The sequence below is a fragment of the Staurois parvus genome, unplaced genomic scaffold, assembly GCF_062004578.1.
Source record: "Staurois parvus isolate SC_StPar_1 unplaced genomic scaffold, SC_StPar_1.0 ptg000352l, whole genome shotgun sequence".
NCBI lineage: Eukaryota > Metazoa > Chordata > Amphibia > Anura > Ranidae > Staurois > Staurois parvus.
This window is the reverse complement of record NW_028318148.1, coordinates 1,102,770-1,118,980: the sequence shown is the minus strand read 5'-3', so window position 1 is coordinate 1,118,980 and position 16,211 is coordinate 1,102,770. Positions and strand designations below refer to the sequence as shown.

The 16,211-nt window shown below is 40.4% G+C and overlaps 1 protein-coding gene across 1 annotated transcript in view; it reads right to left on the bottom strand.

Annotated features, from left to right (window-relative positions):
- Positions 1 to 16,094, bottom strand: part of EGFL7 (EGF like domain multiple 7) — a 57,465-nt gene extending 41,371 nt beyond the window's left edge. The window contains exons 1-2 of the mRNA XM_089684668.1: positions 15,905 to 16,094; positions 12,748 to 12,804 (exon numbers count right to left, since the gene is read on the bottom strand). The gene's annotated coding sequence lies outside the window, so the exon portion shown is untranslated. The remainder of the gene's footprint in view (positions 1 to 12,747; positions 12,805 to 15,904) is intronic.
- Between the last annotated feature and the right edge of the window lie 117 nt (positions 16,095 to 16,211).

The following is a 16,211-nucleotide window of genomic DNA, read 5'->3' as shown; positions in this document are numbered from 1 at the left end:
AGTAAGTTTTTGCCACTTATAAAAGTCAGAGAAGTGAGCCAGGGAAGAGAGATCTTGTGTTCTAGAAGAATCTTTCCCGTTCCCAGCATGCACTGCATGCTGATTGGCTCAGACCAGTCACAGGTAATTTAGGGTCATTGCTCTTCCCTGGATGATGATTTGATTGTACAGTATAATGTCTCAGCAATCCATACACAAGGAAGGGAACTTTTACTGCTGACATTTCTAATGAAAGGTGTACACGTATAAATTACATTTCAGGCTTTAAGCAATAAGCAGGAGAGTTTTCCATGCCGAGTGACGGGTACAACTTAAATGCACTTGCAGATCAATAGAGGCAATTAGGTCCCACTAGGAGCAATGCTAGATGGGCCTCGATAATTGCAACGTGTCTTTGAAGCCAGCCTTTTCTGAAGAACGATGTGAATGGTTCAACGTTCTCCACAAAGCTCTGTCACAAGTGATTTTGTCAGAGGTCAAACCACTTTACCTTATAATGTAGTCACAGGAGAACACCGTGCATTGCCGCTAATACAGGAAGTGACAGCTGGAACACAGATTAACAGCCTCATTCAAGAACGATTCACAAAGTCCTAACAGACCAACAATACGACGCATAATTCACCATAAATTGACTGATGCAGAAGGGGTATTTATTACACACATACATAGATGTAGAAAAGTTCCAGAAACTTATCAGAAACATAATGGGCCAGGGATGGTGGGATGTGGATTGTTATAAAAAGCTGATTTTCTGCCCTATATTCCCTTTAAAGAATACTGCCAAACATTATTTGTCAGTCTCCTTATGACTGACATTACATCTAACGTAGAACAGAAGGTTACATACATTATATTGCCAAAAGTATTAGATTCCGGTGTTCCAATCACCTCCATGGCCACAGGTGTATAAAATCAAGCACCTAGGCATGAGGACTGCTTCTACAAACATTTGTGAAAGAATGGGTCACTCTCAGGAGCTCATTCAAGCGTGGTACCGTGATAGGTTGTGATAAGACCTGTGCAATAAATCCATCCATGAAATTTCCTTCTTACTAAATATTCCACGGTCAACTGTTAGTGGTATTATAACAAAGTGAAAGTAACTGGGAACAACAGCAACTCAGCCACGAAGTGGTAGGCCACGTAAAATGACAGAGCGGGGTCAGCGCATGCTGAAGCGCACAGTGCGTAGAAGTCGTCAACTGTCTGCAGAGTCAATAGCTAAAGACCTCCAAACTTTGTGTGGCCTTCAGATTAGCACAACAGTGTTTAGAGATCTCCATGGAATGGGTTTCCATGGCCGAGCAACTGCATTCAAGCCTTACGTCACCAAGTGCAATGCAAAGCATCGGATGCAGTGGTGTAAAGCACGCTGCCACTGGACTCTAGAGCAGTGGAGGCATATTCTCTGGAGTGACAAATCACGCTTCCCTGTCTGGCAATCCGATGGACATGTCTGGGTTTGACGGTTGCCAGGAGAATGGTACTTGCCTGACTGCATTGTACCAAGTGTAAAGTTTGGTGGAGGGGGGATTATAGTGTGGGGTTGTTTTTCAGGGGTTGGGCTTGGCCCCTTAGTTCCAGTGAAGGGAACTCTTAAGGCATCAGCATACCAAGACATTTTGGACAAATTCACGCTCCCAACTTTGTGGGAACAGTTTGGGGATGGCCCCTTCCTGTTCCAACTTGACTGCGCACCAGTGCGCAAAGCAAGGTCCATAAAGACATGGATGAGTGAGTTTGGGGTTGAGGAACTTGATTGGCCTGACCTCAACCCAGTAGAACACTTTTGGGATGAATTAGAGTGGAGACTGTGAGCCAGGCCTTCTCATCCGACATCAGTGCCCGACCTCACAAATTCTCTTCTGGAAGAATGGTCAAACATTCCCATAGACACACTCCTAAACCTTGTGGACAGCCTTCCTAGAAGAGTTGAAGTTCTTATAGCTGCAAAGGGTGGACCAACTCAATATTGAACCCTACGCACTAAGACTGGGATGCCATTTAAGTTCATGTGCGTGTAAAGGCAGGCATCCCAATACTTTTGGCAATACAGTGTATATCCCAATAGATTTAAAGAACTTCAAACCTACAAATTAACTATAGCTTATTTCCGATATGTTATAGATATCAAGACTCCTAAAGCAATATACATATAGATACAGTGCTATTTATATATATAGTATATGTATATAATATGATCAAAAATGACATACATATCAAATGCACTATATGGCCAAATGTTTGTAGATATTGACCATCACACTTATAAAGGCTGGTTGGACATCTCATTTCACTCACTATGGGCATTGTTATAGAGCTGGCCCAACTTTGTGGCTATAACATCTTCACTGTCCTGCAAAGGCTTTTCACAAGATTTCTGAGAGTGTCTGTTAAAATGTGTGCCTGTTCAGCCAAAAAAACATTTGTGAGGTCAGGTATTGATTTTGGATGAGACAACCTGGCTAGCAACTCATCCCAAAGGTATTCCATAGGGTTGAGGTCAGGGTACTGTGCAGGCCACTTGAGTTCCTCCACGCCAAACTCATCAAACTATGTCTCTATGGAGCTGGTTTTGTGCACAGGGGCAAAGTCACGCTGGAACAGTAAAGAACCCAAACTGTTGCCAAAGATTGGAAGTGCACAATTGTCTAAATGCCTCTGTATGAGTATTTATGGTACCCTTCACTGGAGACACCTGAACTCTATCATTTAAAGTGGAGTCCACAGACCTTTGGTCATTAAATGTATTTCATTTTCTGTGCAGTTGTAGGTGAACTTTTTACATGTTATCCTGTGCATTTCATGTGTTAGTTTTCAGATTACCTAGATACGTTGAATAAAGACACAGAACTTGATTTACTAAAGCTCTGTTCATCTAAGCAGTCACTAAGCATAAAACGCAGCTTCACAATGAAATACATTGGTTTAGTCCGGATTCTTATCAGCTCTTACAGTAAATAGCCCTTCCTAGAGCTGGAGAATAAACTTTGTAGTCAAATTTAAAAAAAAAAAAACCTGAAAAACATTTTAAATAAGGAACTATGAAACAGAAGATTGTCACACTCTGACAACTGCCGTATACTCTGCATCCTGCCACAATGTTTTGTGCTTGTTGCCTCATTAATTCCTAAACTCAAACAGGTAAAGGTTTTCATTCAGTTCAAGTATTTCTAATGATGTTGATAACATTTTATCTAATATTTAAAGCAGTTTAAACCCAAAACCAAAATCTAAATATGTTGCAGCTTACCATTTTTTATATGTGGTGACTGCATTCATTTTCTTTTTTAGGCTTTTGTCTTTTATTTTTATCTCTTGATTCGACCAGTGACACACTTCCTGTCCTAGGCTGTCTCCATTCTGGATGGAGGAGCAATGGAGACACCTTTGGACAGCAGGATTGTCAATCTGGGGAGAGGGTATTGTTAGATGTACTAAACTCCAGCTAATATTTTTGAACAGTTGCAGCATAATTTTTGTTTTCCTTTTGGGATAAATGTTTTACATAACTGAATAAAAGCTGACCATTACCAACCTCTGTCAGTGTATAATGGTTTATCTCAAATCTCTAACTGCCACGTTTGCTGAAAAGCTTGGTCTGTTAAAGGAAGTTGAAAAATAAGACTTACTGGCTGGATCAACACATAGAAATAAAGGAAAAACACCTTAAAATAAAAAACTAATGCAGCCACCAAGAACTGGTAAGCTGCAATAAATTTTATTTTGTTTTGGGATTTAACACATATTTTTACCAATAAAATCAAGTTGCCAAAGCTACAGGTGAATCCTTTATTATATAATGAAAACACAAAAAGTTGTCAGCAAGATGGTGTAATGCCTCCTTATGGCCACTATGTGGCAGAATACATAATTTCCAATAAAATAGTATTTCCTTAGCAAATCTTAATGATTATAATGAGGCCTATCCTACAAATCCTCAAACAAAACTGTAATAATTGCACATAAACATGATAATGTGTGACAATCAATTGCGCTATACCAATAACACAATATGCTTACGCTGTATAAAACTTCTCCAGGCCCCCAGCCCCCATCTGACCAGAATTCCTTGCAGAAACCTGAATTTTATCTAAAGCTCTAAATATATCCCACTGTCTAACCTTCGTGATAAATCCTTCTGTCTGCTTTCCATTACTGTGTTGTAGGAAAGAAATCATAACCACAACATTCGATACAGCTGACTATGATTACCCTGGGTGCGATTAGCCAGGGCAGGCAGTGAAAGAGTTAAACCCCTCTGTTTTTTCCATCTGCTGCAAAAGGTCAGTGGAGTCCCCAAACACACAAGTGCAATGTGACACTGCTTGTTAGAGCTTTTCACACACAATAATTGCTGACTTGCAGGACTGGAAACAAAGGCCTTCCCCCTGACATCACTAGTAGAATGAACAGGGAAGGAGACAGGCTCCACGTTTATTAGAAGTTCTTGGGGAAGATTTTGGAGGGATGGGGACACTCAGGGAGGGATTGAGTTGCAGAGTTAGGAAGGTGTTCATCAAATTACAGCGGAATGATCCTGTGTGAACTATCTAAAGTATGTGAGTAGCATCTTACAGCACTGGGGTTCTGAGATCACTTCCCATCAAGATTCTGTCTGGGTGGTGTGTCTATGTTTTCCAATGTTGGTGGAGGTTTTCTGCCACAACCCAAAACCATTCTACTTCTTACTAAACTGACTGTAGAGAGGGTGCCTGGGATGGAGACACTGGGGAATGAGCCCTCTGATGTCTGGTATGGCAGAGTTATACACATGTGTAGTTATAATACTGTGTGGCTGTGCTGGGGAGATTAGAGTGTAAGCTTCTCTGGTGTAGAGACTGATATGACTGGTACAACATTCTCTGTATAGCACTGTGGAGTATGGCAGAGCTATACATATGTTTAATAGTATGTGACTGTGGTGGAACATTAAAGTTCAAGCATTTCTGTGCAAAAAAATGTGAATGTTTTAGTTTACTCAGTGCTATACTGTGAAATATGTCAGATAATAATAATAGGGTGTGACTGTGACTGGGGCATTAGAGTGTAAGCTCCTCTGGTGCAGAGACTGATGAGAATGGCACAATGTAATCTGTAAGCACTGCAATACATGATAGATCTACTGTATACTGTATAAATGTATTATAATATTAGTGTGTGACTGTGGCATTAGAGTGTAAGCTCCTCTGGTGCAGAGACTGATGAGAATGGCAAAATAGAATCCTTACAGCACTGCAATACATGATAGATCTACTGTATACTGTATAAATGTATTATAGTAATAGTGTGTGATTGTGATGGGGGCATTAGAGTGTAAGCTCCTCTGGTGCAGAGACTGATGAGAATGGCACAATGTAATCTGTACAGCACTGCAATACATGATAGATCTACTGTATACTGTATAAATGTATTATAGTAATAGTGTGTGATTGTGATGGGGGCATTAGAGTGCAAGCTCCTCTGGTGCAGAGACTGATGAGAATGGCACAATGTAATCTGTACAGCACTGCAATACATGATAGATCTACTGTATACTGTATAAATGTATTATAATATTAGTGTGTGACTGTGATGGGGGCATTAGAGTGCAAGCTCCTCTGGTGCAGAGACTGATGAGAATGGCAAAATAGAATCCTTACAGCACTGCAGTATATGTTAGAGCTACTGCATAATGTATAAATGTCTTATAATAAAAGTGTATGACTGCAATGGGCACAATAAAGAGTAAGCTCCTCTGGCGCAGATACGTGAATGGCACAATGTTCTCTGTACAGCACTGCAGTATATGTCAGAGCTACTGTACATAAATGTAATAAAAGTGTGTGACTGTGGTGGGGCATTAGAATATAAGCTCCTCTGGTGCAGAGACTAATGTTAATGGCACACTGTTCTCTGTACAACACCACAGTACATGTCAGAGCTACTGCATATACATATTTTATAATAATAGTGTGTGACTTTGGTGGGATATTAGAGTGTAAGCTCCTCTGGATGTGAATGGCACAATGTTCTATCTATGGTACAGCAATATATATCAGAGCTACTGTGTGACTGTGGTGGGGCATTAGAGTGTAAGCTCCTCTGGTGCAGAGAGTGATATGAATGCCACTATGTTAACTGTACAGCACTGCAGAATATACCAGATCTGTTGTAAATAATTGTACAATAATATTGTGTGACTATGATGGGGCATTAAAGTGTAAGCTTCTCTGGTGCAGAAACTACAGTGAATGGTATGGTTCTTTGCACAGCACTACGCAATATGTCAGAGCTATATAAATGTATAAAAATAGTCAGTGTCTGTCAATGTAGGATGTCCTTGCAGTTATGAAATTGACCAGATTAAAATGAAACAGCAGCTAAAAGTTAATGAAACTACTAAAAAGTAGACTAACTTGTTTTCAAACAATTAGGAAATCCCTCATCCATATAAACAATAACATTATAATCCAATGTAAACAATCAATAAACAAACAATGACTAATGATGACTTCCCTGCCCACTAGGTGGAGACCTTTGCCAGTAGGACAGACTTGGCAGAGGAAACACTCCTGTACAGTGAAAGCTCCTTAAAGGGCAACCTGCACCTCCACTACCAGCATCTGTGGAACTACAAGTCCCAGCATACCACTCTCTTTGAGCTGCATCCCTGGTCTGCACAGCTCAGTTTCCCTTTAGGGATCGCACAAAGCTGTTTCACGTAAAGAACATTTAATAACACTTTATGAAAGTTACGGGAAGAAATTACAATGAAATTGTCATTTCAAAGAGAAGACATTTCCCAACAGACAGATGACTTCCTGTCCAGTGATCCCCAGAACTGGGGAATGTCATTGTGCTGCTGCCTGTTGTCAGAAATGGCAGCTAACACAGAGCAGGCCTGAGGTACACAAATGGTAAATATCTCAGGTTTAGTGGTGAGGGACTTCTTCCCATTTAACCCCCTTGATGCTGGGAGCAAGCTGGAGACTTGCAAGAGTTGTAGATGGGCACATGCAGAATACAAATGGATGCATTCAGGAAAGTATTGATATTGTGGGTACTCACTTTGATTCCAAGTGACAGGGGGAAATTGGAAGCGTTTCTCTCTTGGCCCAAGGGAAACAGACTAGTTGTGGAAGTTTAGAGCCCAAGCTGGCTGGGATAGGTTTTGTGGCTGCTGCTTGTACTTATTCCATAGAGCTGAGACCTACATTGATGTGTAATGGGAAAGTGACAGGAGTTCAGGGGGGGCTCCCTCCCTCCACATACCATGGGAAAGCCCCCCTCCCTTTTTCCCATTGGACAGGGGGCAGAATTGTGTGACATCACAGAAGAGAGGTTTTCACCTGACCACCTCCCTGCCCTCTGCATTCATTGACCATTTGACACTGGTGATGCTGAGCAGGAGGGTCCCTGCCTAGGTGGACTCCCAGCCTCCCCTCTTCTATGGGAACAGAGAACAGACAGCTCTGGAGCTGAAACTTCTGCAGACTTTTTCTGTGATGTGGATTCCATGAACTCTAAGAAGCTAATTGAAGACTGGCTCTTGAATCTTGCAAAAGCTGCATTGGCTACAGAAGGCTGGCAATAAAACACAGCAGTGGGTACTGGTTGTATATCACAGAAATCGATAAGGAAGCTGTGCTTAGAGTATTTGTAAAAATGTGGTTCAGGGCTGGGGGGAGGAATGGTTTATGAGAATCTATATATTGATATGTAGGCATGGCTATATGCACAGTGCAATGTTCTGCAGAACCTTAGGGAGGTCAGCTATGGAAGGAGCTGCAGACTTGTCATTATGTATCTGTCAGGAGGTACATTAGATGGTGCACTGCAGTTTTCAAAGGAGGACAGTTATGGAATAATATATTGTATATATCAATATGGATATGTCAGACAGTAGATGGGTCCATGTAATGCTCTGCAGTTCTCTAAGAAGGTCAATAATAGAATAATCTGTACAATGTATCAATATGTATCTGTCAGGTGGTGAATGGGACTGAGAAATGTTCTCAAGATAGATAGGACTATAGGGAATAATCTGTAGAGCGTATCAATATGTACATCTGCCAGGAGTAGATTGGACAGATATATGTTCTGAGGATCTATATTCACAGGACAATAATGGAATCATCTGCAGAATATATCAATATGTGTCTGCCAGGTGTAGATGGGATAGAGAAGTGTTCTGAGGATCTATATTCATAGGCAAATATTGGAATAATCTGTAGAATACATCACTATGTATAATACATCACTGCCAGGAGTAGATGGGACATAGCAATGTTCTGAGGATCTATATAGATAGGAATATAGTAAAATAATCAGCAGAATATATCAATATTTATCTACCAAGAGTAGATGGGACGAGAAGTGTTCTGAGGATCTATAGTCACAGGAAAATAATGGTTTAATCTGCAGAATACATCACTATGTGTCTGCCAGGAGTAGATGGGACATAGCAATGTTCTGAGGATCTATATAGATAGGACCATAGTGAGATAATCTGCAGAATATATCATTATTTATCTACTAAGAGTAGATGGGACAGAGAAGTGTTCTGAGGATCTATATTTACAGGAAAATAATGGAATAATCTGTAAAATATATCACTATGTGTCGGCCAGGAGTAGATAGACATAGTAATGTTCTGAGGATCTATATAGATAGGACCATAGTGAAATAATCTGCAGAATATATAATTATTTATCTACCAAGAGTAGATGGGACAGAGAGGTGTCCTGAGGATCTATATTCACAGAAAAATAATGGTTTAATCTGCAGAATATATCACTATGTGTCAGCCAGGAGTAAATGGGACATAGTAACATTCTAAGGATCTATATAGATAGGACCATAGTGAAATAATCTGCAGAATATATCAATATTTATCTGTCAAAAGTAGATGGGACAGGGTAGTGTTCTGGGGATCTACATTTATAGAAAAACAATGAACTAATCTTCAGAATAAATCAATGTGCATCTGTCAGGGGTAGATGGGACAGAGCAATGTTCTGCAGATCTGTAGAGAAGTCAATAATGGAACAATCTGTAGAATATATCAGCATGAATCAGTTTTGGTGAAGATAGAGCAATGTCCTGCAGCAGTGGAGTAGCTGGGAGTTTATCATTCTACAATGTTTGTCTGGCAACGGCCTGAATAGAAAATCAAATCAACCACAATTCATTTGCATCCGCTGGGGGACCTTGTGGGGAATATTCATCAATGATTCATGCTCTTCAGGAGCAGTATTTGAATTACCATTAAGATCAATATTGGAGTTATTTACATAATCAGGCAAATCTGCCTTCCACACAGTATCACTTAGAAGAGCAATAACCCCCTTCCTCCCAAGGTAGTTAAATACCAGCAATACCACCAGGAATAGATGGAGGGCAAGGGAATGCGCAGAGGCAGAGGGGGTGAAAACTTGGCAGAATGAATAGGAAGAAATAGGATACGCAGAAGGACAAGAGATGGGAAGGAGAGCCTAAGAATGGTTGGAGGGCAACAAAAATGACGCAGAGGGCAGGTTACATGCAAAAGGGCAGGTTATATGCAAAAGGACAGGGAATGTACAAAATAATTAAAGGTCTGGGATGGTCAAGAGAGTATATGATAGGCAGGGAACAGGCTGGAGGCATAGGGTGAACAGAGGGGAAGGGGATCAGCAGAAGGATAGGAGATGGGCAGAAAAGTATGGAATAACCATGAGGACAGAGCAAGGGCAGGAGGGCAGGGGATGGACGATAGGAGAAAGGAAGGAGAGCAAGGGATGATAAGAAGGGCATATGATGGCCAGTAGATTAAAAGATGGGCAGGGAGGCGTTGGATGGGTAGGAAGGCAGGGAACGAACAGGAGGCTGAGGATAGCCAGGAGGATGGAAAATGGCCAAGAAAGAGTAAGATGGACAGGAATGCAAGCATGAGGGTTGTAGATGTGCAGGAAGTCAAGGGAAAGGAAGCACAGTATGGGATGGGCCAGAGGACATAGGATTGGTAGGAGGATAACGGATGGCCAAGAAGGCAGGGAATATGGAGGAGGGCAGGTGGGCATAGGGTAATCATGAGATCAGAGGATGGGCAGGAGGATAGGAAATGGGCAAGAATGCAAGGCATGTGCAGGAGGGCATGGGATGTGCAGAAAGGCATAGGATGGGCAGGAAAGTAGGAAAGGAGTGGGAAGGTGGGGAATGCACAGGGGGCTAGTGAATGGGCAGGTTATGAGAAAAAATGCAGGGGATGAGCAGGAGGGCATACGAAGAGTATGATTGCATGGGATGGTAAAGAGGGAAAAATGTAAAGGAGGGCAGGGAATTAAAAAAAATGTATTCGATGCAGTGATACATCTTTTAATGACCTGGCACTTTTATCCTTTTAGGCTTCTTGCACATGGAGGCATCTTACTGCTGTGTGTCCCTCGTGGTGCTTTAGTGTGTCTGGTACAGCATCCAGCCCTACTGCCTGCAGAATGTCATGTGTGGCATGCTGTAGCTGGACGGGGCAGAATGCAGTACTGAGTGGTACTCGTATTTGAAGACCTATGTGTTCATGAACAAATGCACAGAACAAAGAAGACCAACATGCAGGGTATGCTGCCCTGAACCCATAGGGCCCTAAAGCCACAGTCTGCCATTGACTTTGACAGGCTACAGACAGTGGGGCTGGGCACTGCACCCGTCCATCACTAAATGCAGGAAGCACACACAGCGGCTAGGTGCCCCTGTCTGCAAGGGACCTGCATTTTCTTTTGATTCTGTATGTACACAAAATACTGTATATTACACACATAAAAGGAGAATGTAGCTGCCCCAACACTTTACAGCACCCTATGTGTAAATGGTATTTTTGTTACAATAAAGAAATAAAGTTACTATCTTCTAAATATTACAGCTTTCTGACTGTTTCCATTGAGATTATCCATGGGATGTCATACTAACTGTCCAGCAGAAGGCAGCACATCTTCAGTATTTAAAGGGACACTGTTACTAAACATGGGCATGCACAGATCAAAATCCGACTGCTTCAGCAGTTCATTAAACTGACTCCTGTTGAACAGTCCTGATGGGTGGGGTGAGGAGTCCCACTGTATGAATACAATAGCATGGTGGGGGGAGACTCCTACATCCACATCACTTGTGTGGATGTGGGAATTTGTGATTTATTTTATTCAACCCGCTGGTGCAGAAGTTCATGAATTAGATATAGTCACATGATTCATTCTGACCACCACTGTAAGGGGGGCTTTCTACCCTTTAACCACCACTGTAAGAGGCATTTTTTCCACTGACTCCCAATAAACTTTACTTGCAGGGGTTTGCCTAGACCTTCAATTTTTTTCAAGGTTTATTCTGGGGTACAAAAAAGGCTATCGTACTGAGAGAGCCTGCCATTGATGACCTGATTCTGAAAATACTAGTTGCCTGGCTGGCATGCTTATCCATTTATTATTCCCTCACTGACTAGAAACAAGTATAGGTGATGAGTTCTTTTTTATGGCACTGGCTATGTACTTGTTCCAGGTTAGACATTAAATTTGCAGACAGCTGGGTAACATTTTTTGAAGCATGGTATTTTCTGTATTTTCTTACTGACAGGTTTCCTTTATGCTGGCTACACACGTGACAGAATGGTTAGATTTGCTGGCAAAGTACCACAATCTTTACATGTTTTGTAACCAGAAGACAAGGGTCACACAAGTGAATGTGATAAATTTACTGTCTTATTAATGTGTGTTAATGTGTATATATACAGTGTGTGTGTATGTGTGTGTGTGTGTATATATATATATGTGTGTGTGTGTGTGTATACATATATATATCAGGGGCAGACTGACCATTTGGAAACTCAGGCACTGCCCGAAGGCCTGGGGTCAGTAGGGGGCCCCATGAGATGCCCCTGGTACCTTTTTCATAGGCTTTTTTGAGTTTGGGCATGGACACAGGGGCCCCATGATCCCCTATTGCCCAGGGGCCCCATGAGTTGTCAGTCCGCCCCTGATATATATATATGTATATAAATATATATATATACTGTATATATACACACATACATTGTGTGTGTATGTACAAAGCTTGACATTTTGCATTAAAACTGTCTGGGGGTACATAGCTCTCCTAAATAAAATCCTCTATTTGCCAGTAACATCACTGTTGAAATTGTACTGAAATTGGGTGCTCCATATCCATCATAACCTACAGAATGTAATAGAATACCCATTTTGTCTTTGATTTGATTCTTGGTTACAGTACTGAATCTTAAAACATTAAGAAAAAAAAGTGCAGGGAAACCTACTTGGGAATACTCAACTCTCATCTTAAAGCAAAGCTATGAAGTTTAATCATTTAACATAACATTGTTTTGTGAGGTCATCTCTATGCAGAGGTCTTAACATCTGCTAATCCCCACCCTACCAAATGTAGTAATACAATTAAGGCACATCTGTTGGCTGATTTACAGGGTCATAAATATGAACTCAAAGATACTAATTTATAACATTTAAAGTTTTAGAGAATCTGGCCAAAATGTAAAAGTAGGCTGCACTGTGAAAATTTTGCTGAATCTGACTGCAAGGCATTCAAATAAATAAGTTATTAAGATAAAACATGGGAATTTTTGTATTCTACACATTAAATTAGCACTTTACATGACATTACTATACAGTTTACATTATATAAGCTCTATAATAAGGGTAAGACATTTTGTATTTTCATAGCTAGCTCAATCAAAATTCAGTTTTATAACAAATGAACGCTCACCTTTATTTTACTACCAATTTTCCTAGCATCCCGTCAGCCCCGTTGCTTCTCATGTCACTGCATGGGAAAAAAAAGGAAAGAAATGACCACGTCAATAGCCAAACTTTTGTGGGAAATATAGTATTCTTAGTTTAATTGGGTATTTTTAGAACCACATTCAGTTATACTTTGAGAGAGTTCCAGAAAGTTGGAGGTAGAAATCTGATTTATTATAAATCTTGCCAAAATACGAGCATATACATATTAAACAGACAAATGGAAGAGATGCGTCACCTTTGACATGAACTTCATATTCTAAGCTTATTCTGGACTTTATAAAATGAAGTTTATACGGATTAAAGAGAAAAAACATAAAAATGTATATTTGGTAAATGAAAAAATAAAACTACAGTGTCTTTAGGATGGGTGTGGAAAGTGAAAAATATATGTGCACATGAGAGTCTAATAACTCAGCGTGTTTGTAATTCCATTGATTTAAAAGTTTACTATATTCTCGATGAGTAAGCCTCAAAAGTCCTTTCCCATGGTCAAGTCTTTGCAGCGCCAAAGCTTTCAACTGTCCTCGACTAACTCGCCGGTGAGAGCTCACAAGCGGAAGGGAGGGGAGATATACATATATTTTTTTTAATCTGTCAACACTTTTTGTTTTTTTTATGTGTAGGTAGAACAATCCCAGGGAATAGGACATGTCCTTTGAAAATGTCCTTATTTTTTAAAGAATTCAGCACACACTGAAACATCAGTCTGACAGTTTTGCATATCCCAGTTTGTAACAATTACTTTAAAACAGAGGGGGCGAGGTATTTACTCCATCAAAGCTTGATTTAGAGCGCTTGATGGCTGCAAATGAAGAAGTTTTACTTTGACACATACTCTTGGCAGAATTTTGATCACACTTCTCAAAGTATGGAATCAATTATGGGGACCCTTTGCCAGATAACCCAATGTAAACCACATTACAGCGTATTATTCTCCAGGGAGACCATGGGAAAGTCAACACAAGAATCATACCTAACAAAAATGCAGGATTTTCACCTAATAAAAAAAGGTATTAAAGCTCCCCCACCTCTCATATACATTTATTTTTCAGCAAGGCAATTTTGTCTGAATGTTGTAGAAACACAACTATGGACAGGCTAAAGGAAAAAGGATTGTAATTTTTAGCAGCCAATCAGGAACTTACTTACACGACTTTGGCTGCAGAAATGAAATCAGGTTACCATTATCAATGACTACCTGCAGACCAGGGGCGGACTGACAACTCATGGGGCCCCCGGGCAATAGGGGATCATGGGACCCAAACTGAAGAAAGCCTATGAAAAAGGTACCAGGGGCATCTCATCTACTGACCCCGGGCCCTCGGGCAGTGCCCAAGTTTCCAAATGGTCAGTCCGCCCCTGCTGCAGACACATCTCAGGTATAACAACAAAAGGACAGGATAGAAATTGTGTGCAAAGTGTGCTTAGATCATCTGAATATTTATGCCTGAAGATGGAGCAAAAGACATCTTCAGATGATCAAGCTATGACTGCACATCTGACTATCCTGTGACTTCTGCAGGCAGCTTCAAAGTGGTAAAACAATCAACAAATACAGCCTCACCAACATTAAAATAGCTGCAGAGCACCAGGCTAAGTAGATATACAAAACATCTACAATCATATGTGCACAACAAGTGCACAGACCATACATGTACATATCCAAAATAATGAGCACAAATACCCCTGTGCTTGGGGGTGAACTCGATACGGTTATGGATCCATTGTGGAGATCCTGGATGGTGCACGCCTTGCTGCCCTCAAAGGACTGGGGGAGTCCAAACACTGGATACAAAGAAAACAACCAGAGGGCACCCCAGCCTAGTGCATTACCTTAAAAAACATTTATTGATAAAAAATAATAGGTGATATACTCACAAAGGACAAATGTAAAAAAGCTGATCATAAAGAACAGCACTGTCCAGTCCGCATGGTATGGCTTTCCACATAGGAACACTGGACCTCCAACAGGCTAATGCGTTTAAAGGACTTTTCTCTTCCTCAGGACTATGAGGAACAGGCAAGTCCTCGAAAGGCGTTAGCCTGTTGGAGGTCCAGTGTTCCTATGTGGAAAGCCATACCATGCGGACTGGACAGTGCTGTTCTTTATAATGAGCTTTTATACATTTGCCCTTTGTGAGTATATCACCTATTATTTTTATCAATAAATGTTATTTAAGGTAATGCACTAGGCCAGAGCACCCTCTGTTTGTTTTCTTTGCATACATGTACATACAATGGGGGATTTACTAAAACTGGAGCACTCAGAATCTGGTCCATCTGTGCATGGTAGCCAATCAGCTTCTAACTTCAGCTTTTTCAATTAAGCTTTGTCAATAAAACCTGGAAGCTGATTGGTTTCTATGTAGAGCTGCACCAGATTTTGCACCATGCAGTTTTAGTAAATAACCCCCATTATCTTGCTTAGAAATTCAGACTGTGTTGGCTTTAAAAACTAATTCTGAAATACTTTTTAAAAAATTGTATCTAGGGGGAATTAAAGATGCAAACATTAATAAGAAAAATGGTACGTTGCTTGTATCACAGTCCGTCACTATAACAACTTATAAAGATGCTCAATAACTGAAGTGGGTGTTATTCGGATCATAGGAGTAAATTCATTGGAATTATTTGAAAAAAGACCATGAAAGTAAAAAAGAATATTAAAAAAAACAGGAAAATTAGAAAGGTATGGTGGAAATGAACTAACTGTACGTTTTGTATAAAATTATACATTAATTATGTTTAGAATTGTGTACTGCAGAGAGTCATAATAGAGAAAATACATGCCGAAAAAAGAAAATGCAGTAATTAACTAGCGAGTCCATTCGTCAATAATTAAAAGAAAAAAAATACAAGTATACATCAAAAGAGACAAAGCCAGCATCATAATGTTTGCAGACAATGAAATATAATTAAATATAAAATTCTAAAACTCTGCTGGAAGAACTGAAATTAAATTATTGATTCTAAGCTGTCTGGAGTCGTGCAGCCTAAGTGTCTTTAGTAAATAATAGACAAAAAATAGTTACATTTGAAGAAAGAAGAGTTGTTAAAAGCAGAAATGAATTTGAATATCAATGTAATGTGGAAAAAAAATCAGAGAAATTGGATATTACCTGCTGAGAGAGGAGAGGGACTGGTGCTCTTTTGACCATCGAGTTTCCATGATGCGTGGAGGTTGCCGGCCTTGGTTTGCAAGACCCATGGCTGTGCCCGCAACTGCCTCCTCATGATGCCCATGGATGGTGCTCTTCTCCTGCCCCAACCCATATCTGCTTTTAAGCCTCCGCAGTGTTACTCTAAATATCTGAAAGGGATCTTTTTATGTAGCTCTTCCTGTGTAAATCAGGACTGGGTTGGACAATCCAGGAGAGGAAATCCTGTGTGTGTTTGAGGCTGATAAAATTTTCGAGCAGAACAAAC